At 44.3% G+C, this 12,435-nt stretch overlaps 6 non-coding genes across 6 annotated transcripts; all 6 read right to left on the bottom strand.

The window, feature by feature from the left end:
* Window positions 1–5,176: 5,176 nt before the first annotated feature.
* On the bottom strand, window positions 5,177–5,367 carry LOC141195509 (U2 spliceosomal RNA). Its single transcript, XR_012268097.1, has one exon. It is a non-coding gene; the product is annotated as a U2 spliceosomal RNA (small nuclear RNA).
* Window positions 5,368–6,487: 1,120 nt separating this feature from the next.
* Window positions 6,488–6,678, bottom strand: LOC141195497 (U2 spliceosomal RNA). Its single transcript, XR_012268085.1, has one exon. It is a non-coding gene; the product is annotated as a U2 spliceosomal RNA (small nuclear RNA).
* Window positions 6,679–7,799: 1,121 nt separating this feature from the next.
* Window positions 7,800–7,990, bottom strand: LOC141195485 (U2 spliceosomal RNA). The gene has a single exon (XR_012268074.1). It is a non-coding gene; the product is annotated as a U2 spliceosomal RNA (small nuclear RNA).
* Window positions 7,991–9,110: 1,120 nt separating this feature from the next.
* LOC141195474 (U2 spliceosomal RNA) lies at window positions 9,111–9,301 on the bottom strand. Its single transcript, XR_012268063.1, has one exon. It is a non-coding gene; the product is annotated as a U2 spliceosomal RNA (small nuclear RNA).
* A 1,121-nt stretch (window positions 9,302–10,422) lies between these two features.
* Window positions 10,423–10,613, bottom strand: LOC141196643 (U2 spliceosomal RNA). Its single transcript, XR_012269043.1, has one exon. It is a non-coding gene; the product is annotated as a U2 spliceosomal RNA (small nuclear RNA).
* Window positions 10,614–11,735: 1,122 nt separating this feature from the next.
* Window positions 11,736–11,926, bottom strand: LOC141196045 (U2 spliceosomal RNA). Its single transcript, XR_012268613.1, has one exon. It is a non-coding gene; the product is annotated as a U2 spliceosomal RNA (small nuclear RNA).
* Between the last annotated feature and the right edge of the window lie 509 nt (window positions 11,927–12,435).

Raw genomic sequence — 12,435 nt, 5'->3', positions numbered from 1 at the left:
GTTCTTAGATTGGTCATTTTGAAGCAAAAACTAAAGAACTTTAGGTACAAAAATTTTTTGATATTTGGGATATTCTTTCCACCATATTTATGCTGCTTGTACATTGTCTCTCTTCGAACCTTCTCCATTTTTGATCCCCACAGAAAAAGAAAAATTTGTCTCTGGAGAAACTTTATTGTGTTCTCATTCGGGGGGTACACCATACTTAAAAACAACATTATCGGCAACAACAAAGACTTAATGATCAAGTTTTTACCTTCCATTGATAATTTTCTGAGTTTCCATAAACTTATCTTCTTTTGCATTTTCTCCTTCACCAACTGCCAACTTTCTTCTCCATCATTCTTTTTTGTAAACACAACACCTAAAATTTTGATCTTATCACTTCTTATTTTAAGTTGAGGAATCTGCGCATCTGACCAATCACCGAATCCAAGACATTCGCTCTTCTCCAAGTTCAGTTTGAAGGCAGATGCTAAACAGAAAAAATCAGTAGTTCTTACTGCTCTTCTCAGCGATTGTTCTGAGTCGCACAGGATCGTGATGTCATCCATGTACCCCAGTGACTTAGTACTTAGTCCATTTCCACCTGGTATGGGTACACCTTTCACCATCTTATCTTTCCTCAACATTGCCAGTAGAGGCTCGATTGCGCAGATAAAGAGCAGAGGCGAGAGTGGGCATCCTTGTTTGACGCCCGACTTTAGAAAAACTTCTGAAGATAAAAAACCATTAATTAAAATCCTGCTAAAACTTCCATCATATAAAAGTGCAATGTGCTTAATAAAAACATCCGGGAATTTCATTTTCTTTAACACAGAATACAGGTACTTATGAGAGACTCTGTCGTACGCTTTCTGGAAATCAAGGGACAGAAGAGCTAGCTTTTGCTTCCTCTCTTGCTGATACCAAATTGCGTCCCGTATAATATTCAAGTTTTCTGCAATTGTACGACCAGGCACACCACATACCTGATCAGGATGCACGACCTTCTCTATCACCTTCTTCATTCTGTTCACCATGATTTTTGCCATAATTTTATAATCTACGTTGAGTAACGTGATTGGTCTCCAGTTCTCTAGATTAGTCTTATCTCCTTTTTTAAAAAGCAGGGTGACCACACCACTTCTCCAAGATTCAGGCAATTTGTCACATAAAAAGACAGCTTTAAAAATCTCAAACAGGTCGTCTTTTAAAATCTCCCAAAAAGTAAGATAAAATTCAATTTGTAGTCCGTCAGTACCCGGTGTTTTTCCTCTAGAAAAGCTTTTGATTGCACTTAGCAGTTCTTCTTCACAGATATCTTCAATCAACAACTCTTGATCTTGCTTTTCAAGGTGATTCTGCAATGAATTAAGAGCATCAGGTAAAAAATCAGCGTCAATTTTCTTTTCGCTAAAAAGATTTTGATAAAAAGTTTGCGCTTTGTCCAACAGTCCATCTTTAGTTGTTTCACCATCAAGTTCTTTAATTAATTCTTTGCGTTCTAAAGATTTTTTGAAAAAGAACCTGGAACATGTTTCATTTTTTTCCATATGTTCTACCTTGGCGTTGAAAATTATTTCTTTGCCTTTCTGTTCAATTGCTTTTTTAATGTCTTCTTTGACTTGTAAAATAACATCCTCCATATCTATCCCTGCATTTCTGAGTTTGTAACCTGTTTGCAGTTTTGTATTCAGGTCTTTAAACCATTTCTGATTCTGTCTGGCCTTCCTTTTGCCAGCTAAGAGAAAAAAATGTCTAATTTGAGACTTCACATACTCCCACCATTCTAGAATTCTTTTGTAATAACGTTTTTTCCCCTGTAGTTTTTTATAAAATTTCAAAAATTCCTCTTTTATACTTTCATCTTCCAGCAGCAGAGTGTTCAACTTCCAGACACCTCGCCCTTTCTCTAGACTGGGCAATTCCAAGTGAGTAATTAACGTTTTGTGGTCAGAAAAGATGTTACCTGTTAGATCCACTTTATTCACTTTAAAACTCTGTGATGTCAGAACAAAGTCAATTCTTGATTTTAGAAGATTGTTCTCCCAAGTGTATCCTGGTTCAGAGGTATTCTTTACTCTCCAGACATCATTCAGGCAAGTATCGTCGATTAGATTTTTTAACTGCATCTCAGTTTTGTCTTTCCTTCTAGTACCTGATGTCCTATTTTCATCAGACCGGATACAATTGAAGTCACCGCCAACCACAGTTGGTGTAGGACCAGGTATAAAGAGTTTGATGATATCTAATAAACTGGATCTTTCCTCTTTAATCGGAGATGCATAAACATTAATCAGCTTGAACTCGGATCCACAGTAACTCACATTAACAACTAGTGCACGTCCAGGTTCAACTTCAGTGAACGAGGTAACCTTAAAGTCTTTGTTTTTAAACAGGACACCAACACCAGTAGCACGCGATCCATTTTCACCGGACCAGATGGAAGGTCCGTTCGCCCAATCTTCCCTTAGTTTGTTATAGTTAGGGTCATGGTCAATGCCGCATTTTTGAAGTAAAAAAATATCAGCATCTAAAGTCATCAGGTAAGAAAATAAAGCAGCTCTCTTGACAGAGCCCTTTAAACTCCTCACATTTAGTGAGGCAATTTTGAGTGTAGCCATAAATCATTTAAACAGAGCTTGAGTCCGTATCTGACATGAATCCGACCGGGGTAGAGGGACCCGCAGAAACGTCCGTGTCTGAGAATTCCTCGATGTTCACCGGATCAGATGGGTTTACAGGTTTAGGAACTGAGATGATCGGTTTAGGTGAGTAATTAGGGAGGACTATTTTCAAACGCCCAGCAGGTCTTTTGCTGGCGCTCTCTCCCTTAAACAAACTCGACTTCTCCTTTTTCCTTTTCCTCAAAACCTCCACGTCAATGTCAATCTCCTCCTCCTCCTCCTCACCACCAGCCTCCTTAGAAGACTCCTCTCCCATCTCCACTTCAGACTCAGCTGGATTCTCCTCCACCATATGACCATCTGGACTCTCCAACCAATCCTTGAGAACAATGCTATCCCCAGGCGGGTCCCCAGCAGTGTCCTTGGGCGGATCCCCAGAAGGGTTCCCGGGAGGGTCCTTGGATTTGTCTGTTTGTTCTTCAGGACTGGACCGCTTCGGAGGGGCTCCCCCCCGAGCTGCATCTGCATAGCTGAAGGTCTTTTTTCTCAACGGACAATCCCGAAAAGAGTGCCCAGGGATACGGCAGATATTACAGATCATCTGATTTGGGCAGTTCAGAGTGACATGTCCTTTTTGATAGCACTTCTTGCAAAGAGCGTTCTCCTCCTTGCAGCTCTCAAAGGAATGCCCAAAGTCCATACATTTTCTGCAGAAGATAGGCATCCCTGGATAGAAGAGTCTTCCTCTCTCTCTGCCAATCAGGAAGCTCTGAGGCGGATGAATGAGTCCACCAATTCCCAAACCTTCTCTCAGCTTCACGATGAACTTGTATTTTCCGGTCCACAACCTCTCAGAGTTCATGATTTTGTGAGAAAAGTGGACCTCAGAGCAATAGTTATGCAGAAACGCAGCCACATCCTTTTCAGAGACATGCGGATTGCTCATATGAACCACCACAGACTTCTCTTCTGCCAGGCAGAGGGTCACAAAACACAGTCCTTTAAGATCTTCCTCCTGAAGTCTCAGCTTGATCTGATGGTAAAAATTCTGAGATGCCACTTCAGAGGTCAGGGTAAGCACAAAGCGTCCAGGAGCATCTTGAAGTGCCAGAATGTTCTCCCTTTTCACCTGCAGGATCTCAAGCAGGACCTTCCTCACGAAGAAAGACAGGGAGAACTTGTCACGGGCTCGCTCTTCAACTTCAATCTTGAAAGAGTTCTTGATCTTCAAGTCGCCAGCTCCAGCAGAACGGAGAGTAGACGATGTCGCCATCGCCATATCCAGGTAAGTCGATCGCCTTCTTGGTTCTCTTCAGCACGCACACCCCCTATAGCAGCAGGAGGCTTAAGACAGTAGAACTGCCGATGCCTCAAGGCCGAGGATGCGATAGGCTTTGGAGTCTTCCAGCAACAACACTTGGTCGTAGCCAAAAGGCCGAGAAGCGATAACCAGAATTGGTTTCCGACTACGGTGCCACCCAAGGATTCTGAAAAGTCCATTTGTGGAGATGGCCACCTGGACTCCCGTTAAGAAGACATGCTGTCAACCTCTAGATCCCTCACATGCCTGCACTTTTCGGCTTGCTGCTGCTGCAATCCACGCGTTTTAGATCTGCATAACTCCACCTCTTTTAGCACAGTACCCTCAACCCCCGGCTGTTCCCACCCGCCTCAACACCGTTGGAAGGGAGGAGAACCAATTAAGGCGGGGGGGGGGTGGAACGAGCAGCTGTCTACCCTTAGCAGGAGGGTTGCTGATTAATTACCTCTCCTGCTGCTGCTGCTGCTGGCTGTCCAGCAGCAGACTGAAGGTGGCTGCTGCTGTGCGCAGGTATATAAAGGCTCAGAGCCTATTATGACACGCGCAGCCAGCGTTCCATTGCCACATTCCGTCTACTGCAGGCGGGATACCTGGATGGCTGAATGTCACTGAGAAGCTCACAGAGACCGCCATAAGCAACAGTTTAAAAGAATGCCACAGACTAATCAACCAAACTTTTTGGGTTGGTTTCTCTTTTATAGTCTGCAGGCATTAAATGAAAGAAGTCAGTGTTCCAGCAGAGGGAGACAACGTTTCAGAAAAGGCATTGTAGCAAACCAAAAAAGAAATTTTAAGCGCAGCAGAGTAACCAGCTCACATACCTGTTAGCTCAGGTGAGTTTAAAAGGCTGCTGTTGATAACAAGGGCATTTGCTAAATAGATGGTGTGTGTGCAACAATATACTGAAAGGTCAATTATATTGTGCAGCTTATCTCACCACCTGTAGTTATTTAGGTGAAAGCTCCAAAATGCTTGCCTAATATGTCTGTTTATCCAAAAGGAAGTATAGAGGGAGAGCTAGATAGATAGCATTGCATTACATTACATTACATGGCAATGCAATGCACAGTTGCTGAAGTTGAACCAAAATGAGCTTGTCATCTGGCTTCTGCAACTTTTAACATGAAAAATCCAATGAGGAGAAGAAAAGCAAAGCCAAAGAGTCCATCCCAAAATCCGACAAACAAGCAAAATGAACAAAAAGCATTGAATTCAATTCTTTCTGATTTTAGAAACTGCATTAAAGAAGGGGTGCACCGGTCCTGGAGATACTGCAATACCAGGTCAATGCGTGGAGTGGACAGAGCAAGCTCTTTTTCCATCTCCCTGTTCTAAAAATCCATTTAATATATGGTCCCCAGATAGGGGACGTATCAGATATTAAACTGATAAGAACAGATACTACACTTGATCTTAGCCAAAAGGCCGAGAAGCGATAACCAGAATTGGTTTCCGACTACGGTGCCACCCAAGGATTCTGAAAAGTCCATTTGTGGAGATGGCCACCTGGACTCCCGTTAAGAAGACATGCTGTCAACCTCTAGATCCCTCACATGCCTGCACTTTTCGGCTTGCTGCTGCTGCAATCCACGCGTTTTAGATCTGCATAACTCCACCTCTTTTAGCACAGTACCCTCAACCCCCGGCTGTTCCCACCCGCCTCAACACCGTTGAAAGGGAGGAGAACCAATTAAGGCGGGGGGGGGGTGGAACGAGCAGCTGTCTACCCTTAGCAGGAGGGTTGCTGATTAATTACCTCTCCTGCTGCTGCTGCTGCTGGCTGTCCAGCAGCAGACTGAAGGTGGCTGCTGCTGTGCGCAGGTATATAAAGGCTCAGAGCCTATTATGACACGCGCAGCCAGCGTTCCATTGCCACATTCCGTCTACTGCAGGCGGGATACCTGGATGGCTGAATGTCACTGAGAAGCTCACAGAGACCGCCATAAGCAACAGTTTAAAAGAATGCCACAGACTAATCAACCAAACTTTTTGGGTTGGTTTCTCTTTTATAGTCTGCAGGCATTAAATGAAAGAAGTCAGTGTTCCAGCAGAGGGAGACAACGTTTCAGAAAAGGCATTGTAGCAAACCAAAAAAGAAATTTTAAGCGCAGCAGAGTAACCAGCTCACATACCTGTTAGCTCAGGTGAGTTTAAAAGGCTGCTGTTGATAACAAGGGCATTTGCTAAATAGATGGTGTGTGTGCAACAATATACTGAAAGGTCAATTATATTGTGCAGCTTATCTCACCACCTGTAGTAATTTAGGTGAAAGCTCCAAAATGCTTGCCTAATATGTCTGTTTATCCAAAAGGAAGTATAGATATAGAGCTAGATAGATAGCATTGCATTACATTACATTACATGGCAATGCAATGCACAGTTGCTGAAGTTGAACCAAAATGAGCTTGTCATCTGGCTTCTGCAACTTTTAACATGAAAAATCCAATGAGGAGAAGAAAAGCAAAGCCAAAGAGTCCATCCCAAAATCCGACAAACAAGCAAAATGAACAAAAAGCATTGAATTCAATTCTTTCTGATTTTAGAAACTGCATTAAAGAAGGGGTGCACCGGTCCTGGAGATACTGCAATACCAGGTCAATGCGTGGAGTGGACAGAGCAAGCTCTTTTTCCATCTCCCTGTTCTAAAAATCCATTTAATATATGGTCCCCAGATAGGGGACGTATCAGATATTAAACTGATAAGAACAGATACTACACTTGATCTTAGCCAAAAGGCCGAGAAGCGATAACCAGAATTGGTTTCCGACTACGGTGCCACCCAAGGATTCTGAAAAGTCCATTTGTGGAGATGGCCACCTGGACTCCCGTTAAGAAGACATGCTGTCAACCTCTAGATCCCTCACATGCCTGCACTTTTCGGCTTGCTGCTGCTGCAATCCACGCGTTTTAGATCTGCATAACTCCACCTCTTTTAGCACAGTACCCTCAACCCCCGGCTGTTCCCACCCGCCTCAACACCGTTGAAAGGGAGGAGAACCAATTAAGGCGGGGTGGGGGGGGGAACGAGCAGCTGTCTACCCTTAGCAAGAGGGTTGCTGATTAATTACCTCTCCTGCTGCTGCTGCTGCTGGCTGTCCAGCAGCAGACTGAAGGTGGCTGCTGCTGTGCGCAGGTATATAAAGGCTCAGAGCCTATTATGACACGCGCAGCCAGCGTTCCATTGCCACATTCCGTCTACTGCAGGCGGGATACCTGGATGGCTGAATGTCACTGAGAAGCTCACAGAGACCGCCATAAGCAACATTTTAAAAGAATGCCACAGACTAATCAACCAAACTTTTTGGGTTGGTTTCTCTTTTATAGTCTGCAGGCATTAAATGAAAGAAGTCAGTGTTCCAGCAGAGGGAGACAACGTTTCAGAAAAGGCATTGTAGCAAACCAAAAAAGAAATTTTAAGCGCAGCAGAGTAACCAGCTCACATACCTGTTAGCTCAGGTGAGTTTAAAAGGCTGCTGTTGATAACAAGGGCATTTGCTAAATAGATGGTGTGTGTGCAACAATATACTGAAAGGTCAATTATATTGTGCAGCTTATCTCACCACCTGTAGTTATTTAGGTGAAAGCTCCAAAATGCTTGCCTAATATGTCTGTTTATCCAAAAGGAAGTATAGAGGGAGAGCTAGATAGATAGCATTGCATTACATTACATTACATGGCAATGCAATGCACAGTTGCTGAAGTTGAACCAAAATGAGCTTGTCATCTGGCTTCTGCAACTTTTAACATGAAAAATCCAATGAGGAGAAGAAAAGCAAAGCCAAAGAGTCCATCCCAAAATCCGACAAACAAGCAAAATGAACAAAAAGCATTGAATTCAATTCTTTCTGATTTTAGAAACTGCATTAAAGAAGGGGTGCACCGGTCCTGGAGATACTGCAATACCAGGTCAATGCGTGGAGTGGACAGAGCAAGCTCTTTTTCCATCTCCCTGTTCTAAAAATCCATTTAATATATGGTCCCCAGATAGGGGACGTATCAGATATTAAACTGATAAGAACAGATACTACACTTGATCTTAGCCAAAAGGCCGAGAAGCGATAACCAGAATTGGTTTCCGACTACGGTGCCACCCAAGGATTCTGAAAAGTCCATTTGTGGAGATGGCCACCTGGACTCCCGTTAAGAAGACATGCTGTCAACCTCTAGATCCCTCACATGCCTGCACTTTTCGGCTTGCTGCTGCTGCAATCCACGCGTTTTAGATCTGCATAACTCCACCTCTTTTAGCACAGTACCCTCAACCCCCGGCTGTTCCCACCCGCCTCAACACCGTTGAAAGGGAGGAGAACCAATTAAGGCGGGGGGGGGGTGGAACGAGCAGCTGTCTACCCTTAGCAGGAGGGTTGCTGATTAATTACCTCTCCTGCTGCTGCTGCTGCTGGCTGTCCAGCAGCAGACTGAAGGTGGCTGCTGCTGTGCGCAGGTATATAAAGGCTCAGAGCCTATTATGACACGCGCAGCCAGCGTTCCATTGCCACATTCCGTCTACTGCAGGCGGGATACCTGGATGGCTGAATGTCACTGAGAAGCTCACAGAGACCGCCATAAGCAACAGTTTAAAAGAATGCCACAGACTAATCAACCAAACTTTTTGGGTTGGTTTCTCTTTTATAGTCTGCAGGCATTAAATGAAAGAAGTCAGTGTTCCAGCAGAGGGAGACAACGTTTCAGAAAAGGCATTGTAGCAAACCAAAAAAGAAATTTTAAGCGCAGCAGAGTAACCAGCTCACATACCTGTTAGCTCAGGTGAGTTTAAAAGGCTGCTGTTGATAACAAGGGCATTTGCTAAATAGATGGTGTGTGTGCAACAATATACTGAAAGGTCAATTATATTGTGCAGCTTATCTCACCACCTGTAGTAATTTAGGTGAAAGCTCCAAAATGCTTGCCTAATATGTCTGTTTATCCAAAAGGAAGTATAGATATAGAGCTAGATAGATAGCATTGCATTACATTACATTACATGGCAATGCAATGCACAGTTGCTGAAGTTGAACCAAAATGAGCTTGTCATCTGGCTTCTGCAACTTTTAACATGAAAAATCCAATGAGGAGAAGAAAAGCAAAGCCAAAGAGTCCATCCCAAAATCCGACAAACAAGCAAAATGAACAAAAAGCATTGAATTCAATTCTTTCTGATTTTAGAAACTGCATTAAAGAAGGGGTGCACCGGTCCTGGAGATACTGCAATACCAGGTCAATGCGTGGAGTGGACAGAGCAAGCTCTTTTTCCATCTCCCTGTTCTAAAAATCCATTTAATATATGGTCCCCAGATAGGGGACGTATCAGATATTAAACTGATAAGAACAGATACTACACTTGATCTTAGCCAAAAGGCCGAGAAGCGATAACCAGAATTGGTTTCCGACTACGGTGCCACCCAAGGATTCTGAAAAGTCCATTTGTGGAGATGGCCACCTGGACTCCCGTTAAGAAGACATGCTGTCAACCTCTAGATCCCTCACATGCCTGCACTTTTCGGCTTGCTGCTGCTGCAATCCACGCGTTTTAGATCTGCATAACTCCACCTCTTTTAGCACAGTACCCTCAACCCCCGGCTGTTCCCACCCGCCTCAACACCGTTGGAAGGGAGGAGAACCAATTAAGGCGGGGGGGGGGGTGGAACGAGCAGCTGTCTACCCTTAGCAGGAGGGTTGCTGATTAATTACCTCTCCTGCTGCTGCTGCTGCTGGCTGTCCAGCAGCAGACTGAAGGTGGCTGCTGCTGTGCGCAGGTATATAAAGGCTCAGAGCCTATTATGACACGCGCAGCCAGCGTTCCATTGCCACATTCCGTCTACTGCAGGCGGGATACCTGGATGGCTGAATGTCACTGAGAAGCTCACAGAGACCGCCATAAGCAACAGTTTAAAAGAATGCCACAGACTAATCAACCAAACTTTTTGGGTTGGTTTCTCTTTTATAGTCTGCAGGCATTAAATGAAAGAAGTCAGTGTTCCAGCAGAGGGAGACAACGTTTCAGAAAAGGCATTGTAGCAAACCAAAAAAGAAATTTTAAGCGCAGCAGAGTAACCAGCTCACATACCTGTTAGCTCAGGTGAGTTTAAAAGGCTGCTGTTGATAACAAGGGCATTTGCTAAATAGATGGTGTGTGTGCAACAATATACTGAAAGGTCAATTATATTGTGCAGCTTATCTCACCACCTGTAGTTATTTAGGTGAAAGCTCCAAAATGCTTGCCTAATATGTCTGTTTATCCAAAAGGAAGTATAGAGGGAGAGCTAGATAGATAGCATTGCATTACATTACATTACATGGTAATGCAATGCACAGTTGCTGAAGTTGAACCAAAATGAGCTTGTCATCTGGCTTCTGCAACTTTTAACATGAAAAATCCAATGAGGAGAAGAAAAGCAAAGCCAAAGAGTCCATCCCAAAATCCGACAAACAAGCAAAATGAACAAAAAGCATTGAATTCAATTCTTTCTGATTTTAGAAACTGCATTAAAGAAGGGGTGCACCGGTCCTGGAGATACTGCAATACCAGGTCAATGCGTGGAGTGGACAGAGCAAGCTCTTTTTCCATCTCCCTGTTCTAAAAATCCATTTAATATATGGTCCCCAGATAGGGGACATATCAGATATTAAACTGATAAGAACAGATACTACACTTGATCTTAGCCAAAAGGCCGAGAAGCGATAACCAGAATTGGTTTCCGACTATGGTGCCACCCAAGGATTCTGAAAAGTCCATTTGTGGAGATGGCCACCTGGACTCCCGTTAAGAAGACATGCTGTCAACCTCTAGATCCCTCACATGCCTGCACTTTTCGGCTTGCTGCTGCTGCAATCCACGCGTTTTAGATCTGCATAACTCCACCTCTTTTAGCACAGTACCCTCAACCCCCGGCTGTTCCCACCCGCCTCAACACCGTTGGAAGGGAGGAGAACCAATTAAGGCGGGGGGGGGGGGTGGAACGAGCAGCTGTCTACCCTTAGCAGGAGGGTTGCTGATTAATTACCTCTCCTGCTGCTGCTGCTGCTGGCTGTCCAGCAGCAGACTGAAGGTGGCTGCTGCTGTGCGCAGGTATATAAAGGCTCAGAGCCTATTATGACACGCGCAGCCAGCGTTCCATTGCCACATTCCGTCTACTGCAGGCGGGATACCTGGATGGCTGAATGTCACTGAGAAGCTCACAGAGACCGCCATAAGCAACAGTTTAAAAGAATGCCACAGACTAATCAACCAAACTTTTTGGGTTGGTTTCTCTTTTATAGTCTGCAGGCATTAAATGAAAGAAGTCAGTGTTCCAGCAGAGGGAGACAACGTTTCAGAAAAGGCATTGTAGCAAACCAAAAAAGAAATTTTAAGCGCAGCAGAGTAACCAGCTCACATACCTGTTAGCTCAGGTGAGTTTAAAAGGCTGCTGTTGATAACAAGGGCATTTGCTAAATAGATGGTGTGTGTGCAACAATATACTGAAAGGTCAATTATATTGTGCAGCTTATCTCACCACCTGTAGTTATTTAGGTGAAAGCTCCAAAATGCTTGCCTAATATGTCTGTTTATCCAAAAGGAAGTATAGAGGGAGAGCTAGATAGATAGCATTGCATTACATTACATTACATGGCAATGCAATGCACAGTTGCTGAAGTTGAACCAAAATGAGCTTGTCATCTGGCTTCTGCAACTTTTAACATGAAAAATCCAATGAGGAGAAGAAAAGCAAAGCCAAAGAGTCCATCCCAAAATCCGACAAACAAGCAAAATGAACAAAAAGCATTGAATTCAATTCTTTCTGATTTTAGAAACTGCATTAAAGAAGGGGTGCACCGGTCCTGGAGATACTGCAATACCAGGTCAATGCGTGGAGTGGACAGAGCAAGCTCTTTTTCCATCTCCCTGTTCTAAAAATCCATTTAATATATGGTCCCCAGATAGGGGACGTATCAGATATTAAACTGATAAGAACAGATACTACACTTGATCTTAGCCAAAAGGCCGGGAAGCGATAACCAGAATTGGTTTCCGACTACGGTGCCACCCAAGGATTCTGAAAAGTCCATTTGTGGAGATGGCCACCTGGACTCCCGTTAAGAAGACATGCTGTCAACCTCTAGATCCCTCACATGCCTGCACCTTTCGGCTTGCTGCTGCTGCAATCCACGCGTTTTAGATCTGCATAACTCCACCTCTTTTAGCACAGTACCCTCAACCCCCGGCTGTTCCCACCCGCCTCAACACCGTTGGAAGGGAGGAGAACCAATTAAGGCGGGGGGGGGTGGAACGAGCAGCTGTCTACCCTTAGCAGGAGGGTTGCTGATTAATTACCTCTCCTGCTGCTGCTGCTGGCTGTCCAGCAGCAGACTGAAGGTGGCTGCTGCTGTGCGCAGGTATATAAAGGCTCAGAGCTTATTATGACACGCGCAGCCAGCGTTCCATTGCCACATTCCGTCTACTGCAGGCGGGATACCTGGATGGCTGAATGTCACTGAGAAGCTCACAGAGACCGCCATAAGCAA

This window comes from Phyllobates terribilis, unplaced genomic scaffold (assembly GCF_046119375.1).
Source record: "Phyllobates terribilis strain yellow unplaced genomic scaffold, ASM4611937v1 Scaffold_74__1_contigs__length_7073193, whole genome shotgun sequence".
Classification (NCBI taxonomy): domain Eukaryota; kingdom Metazoa; phylum Chordata; class Amphibia; order Anura; family Dendrobatidae; genus Phyllobates; species Phyllobates terribilis.
The sequence above is the reverse complement of the archived record's forward strand: the minus strand, read 5'-3'. Positions and strand labels throughout refer to the sequence as shown.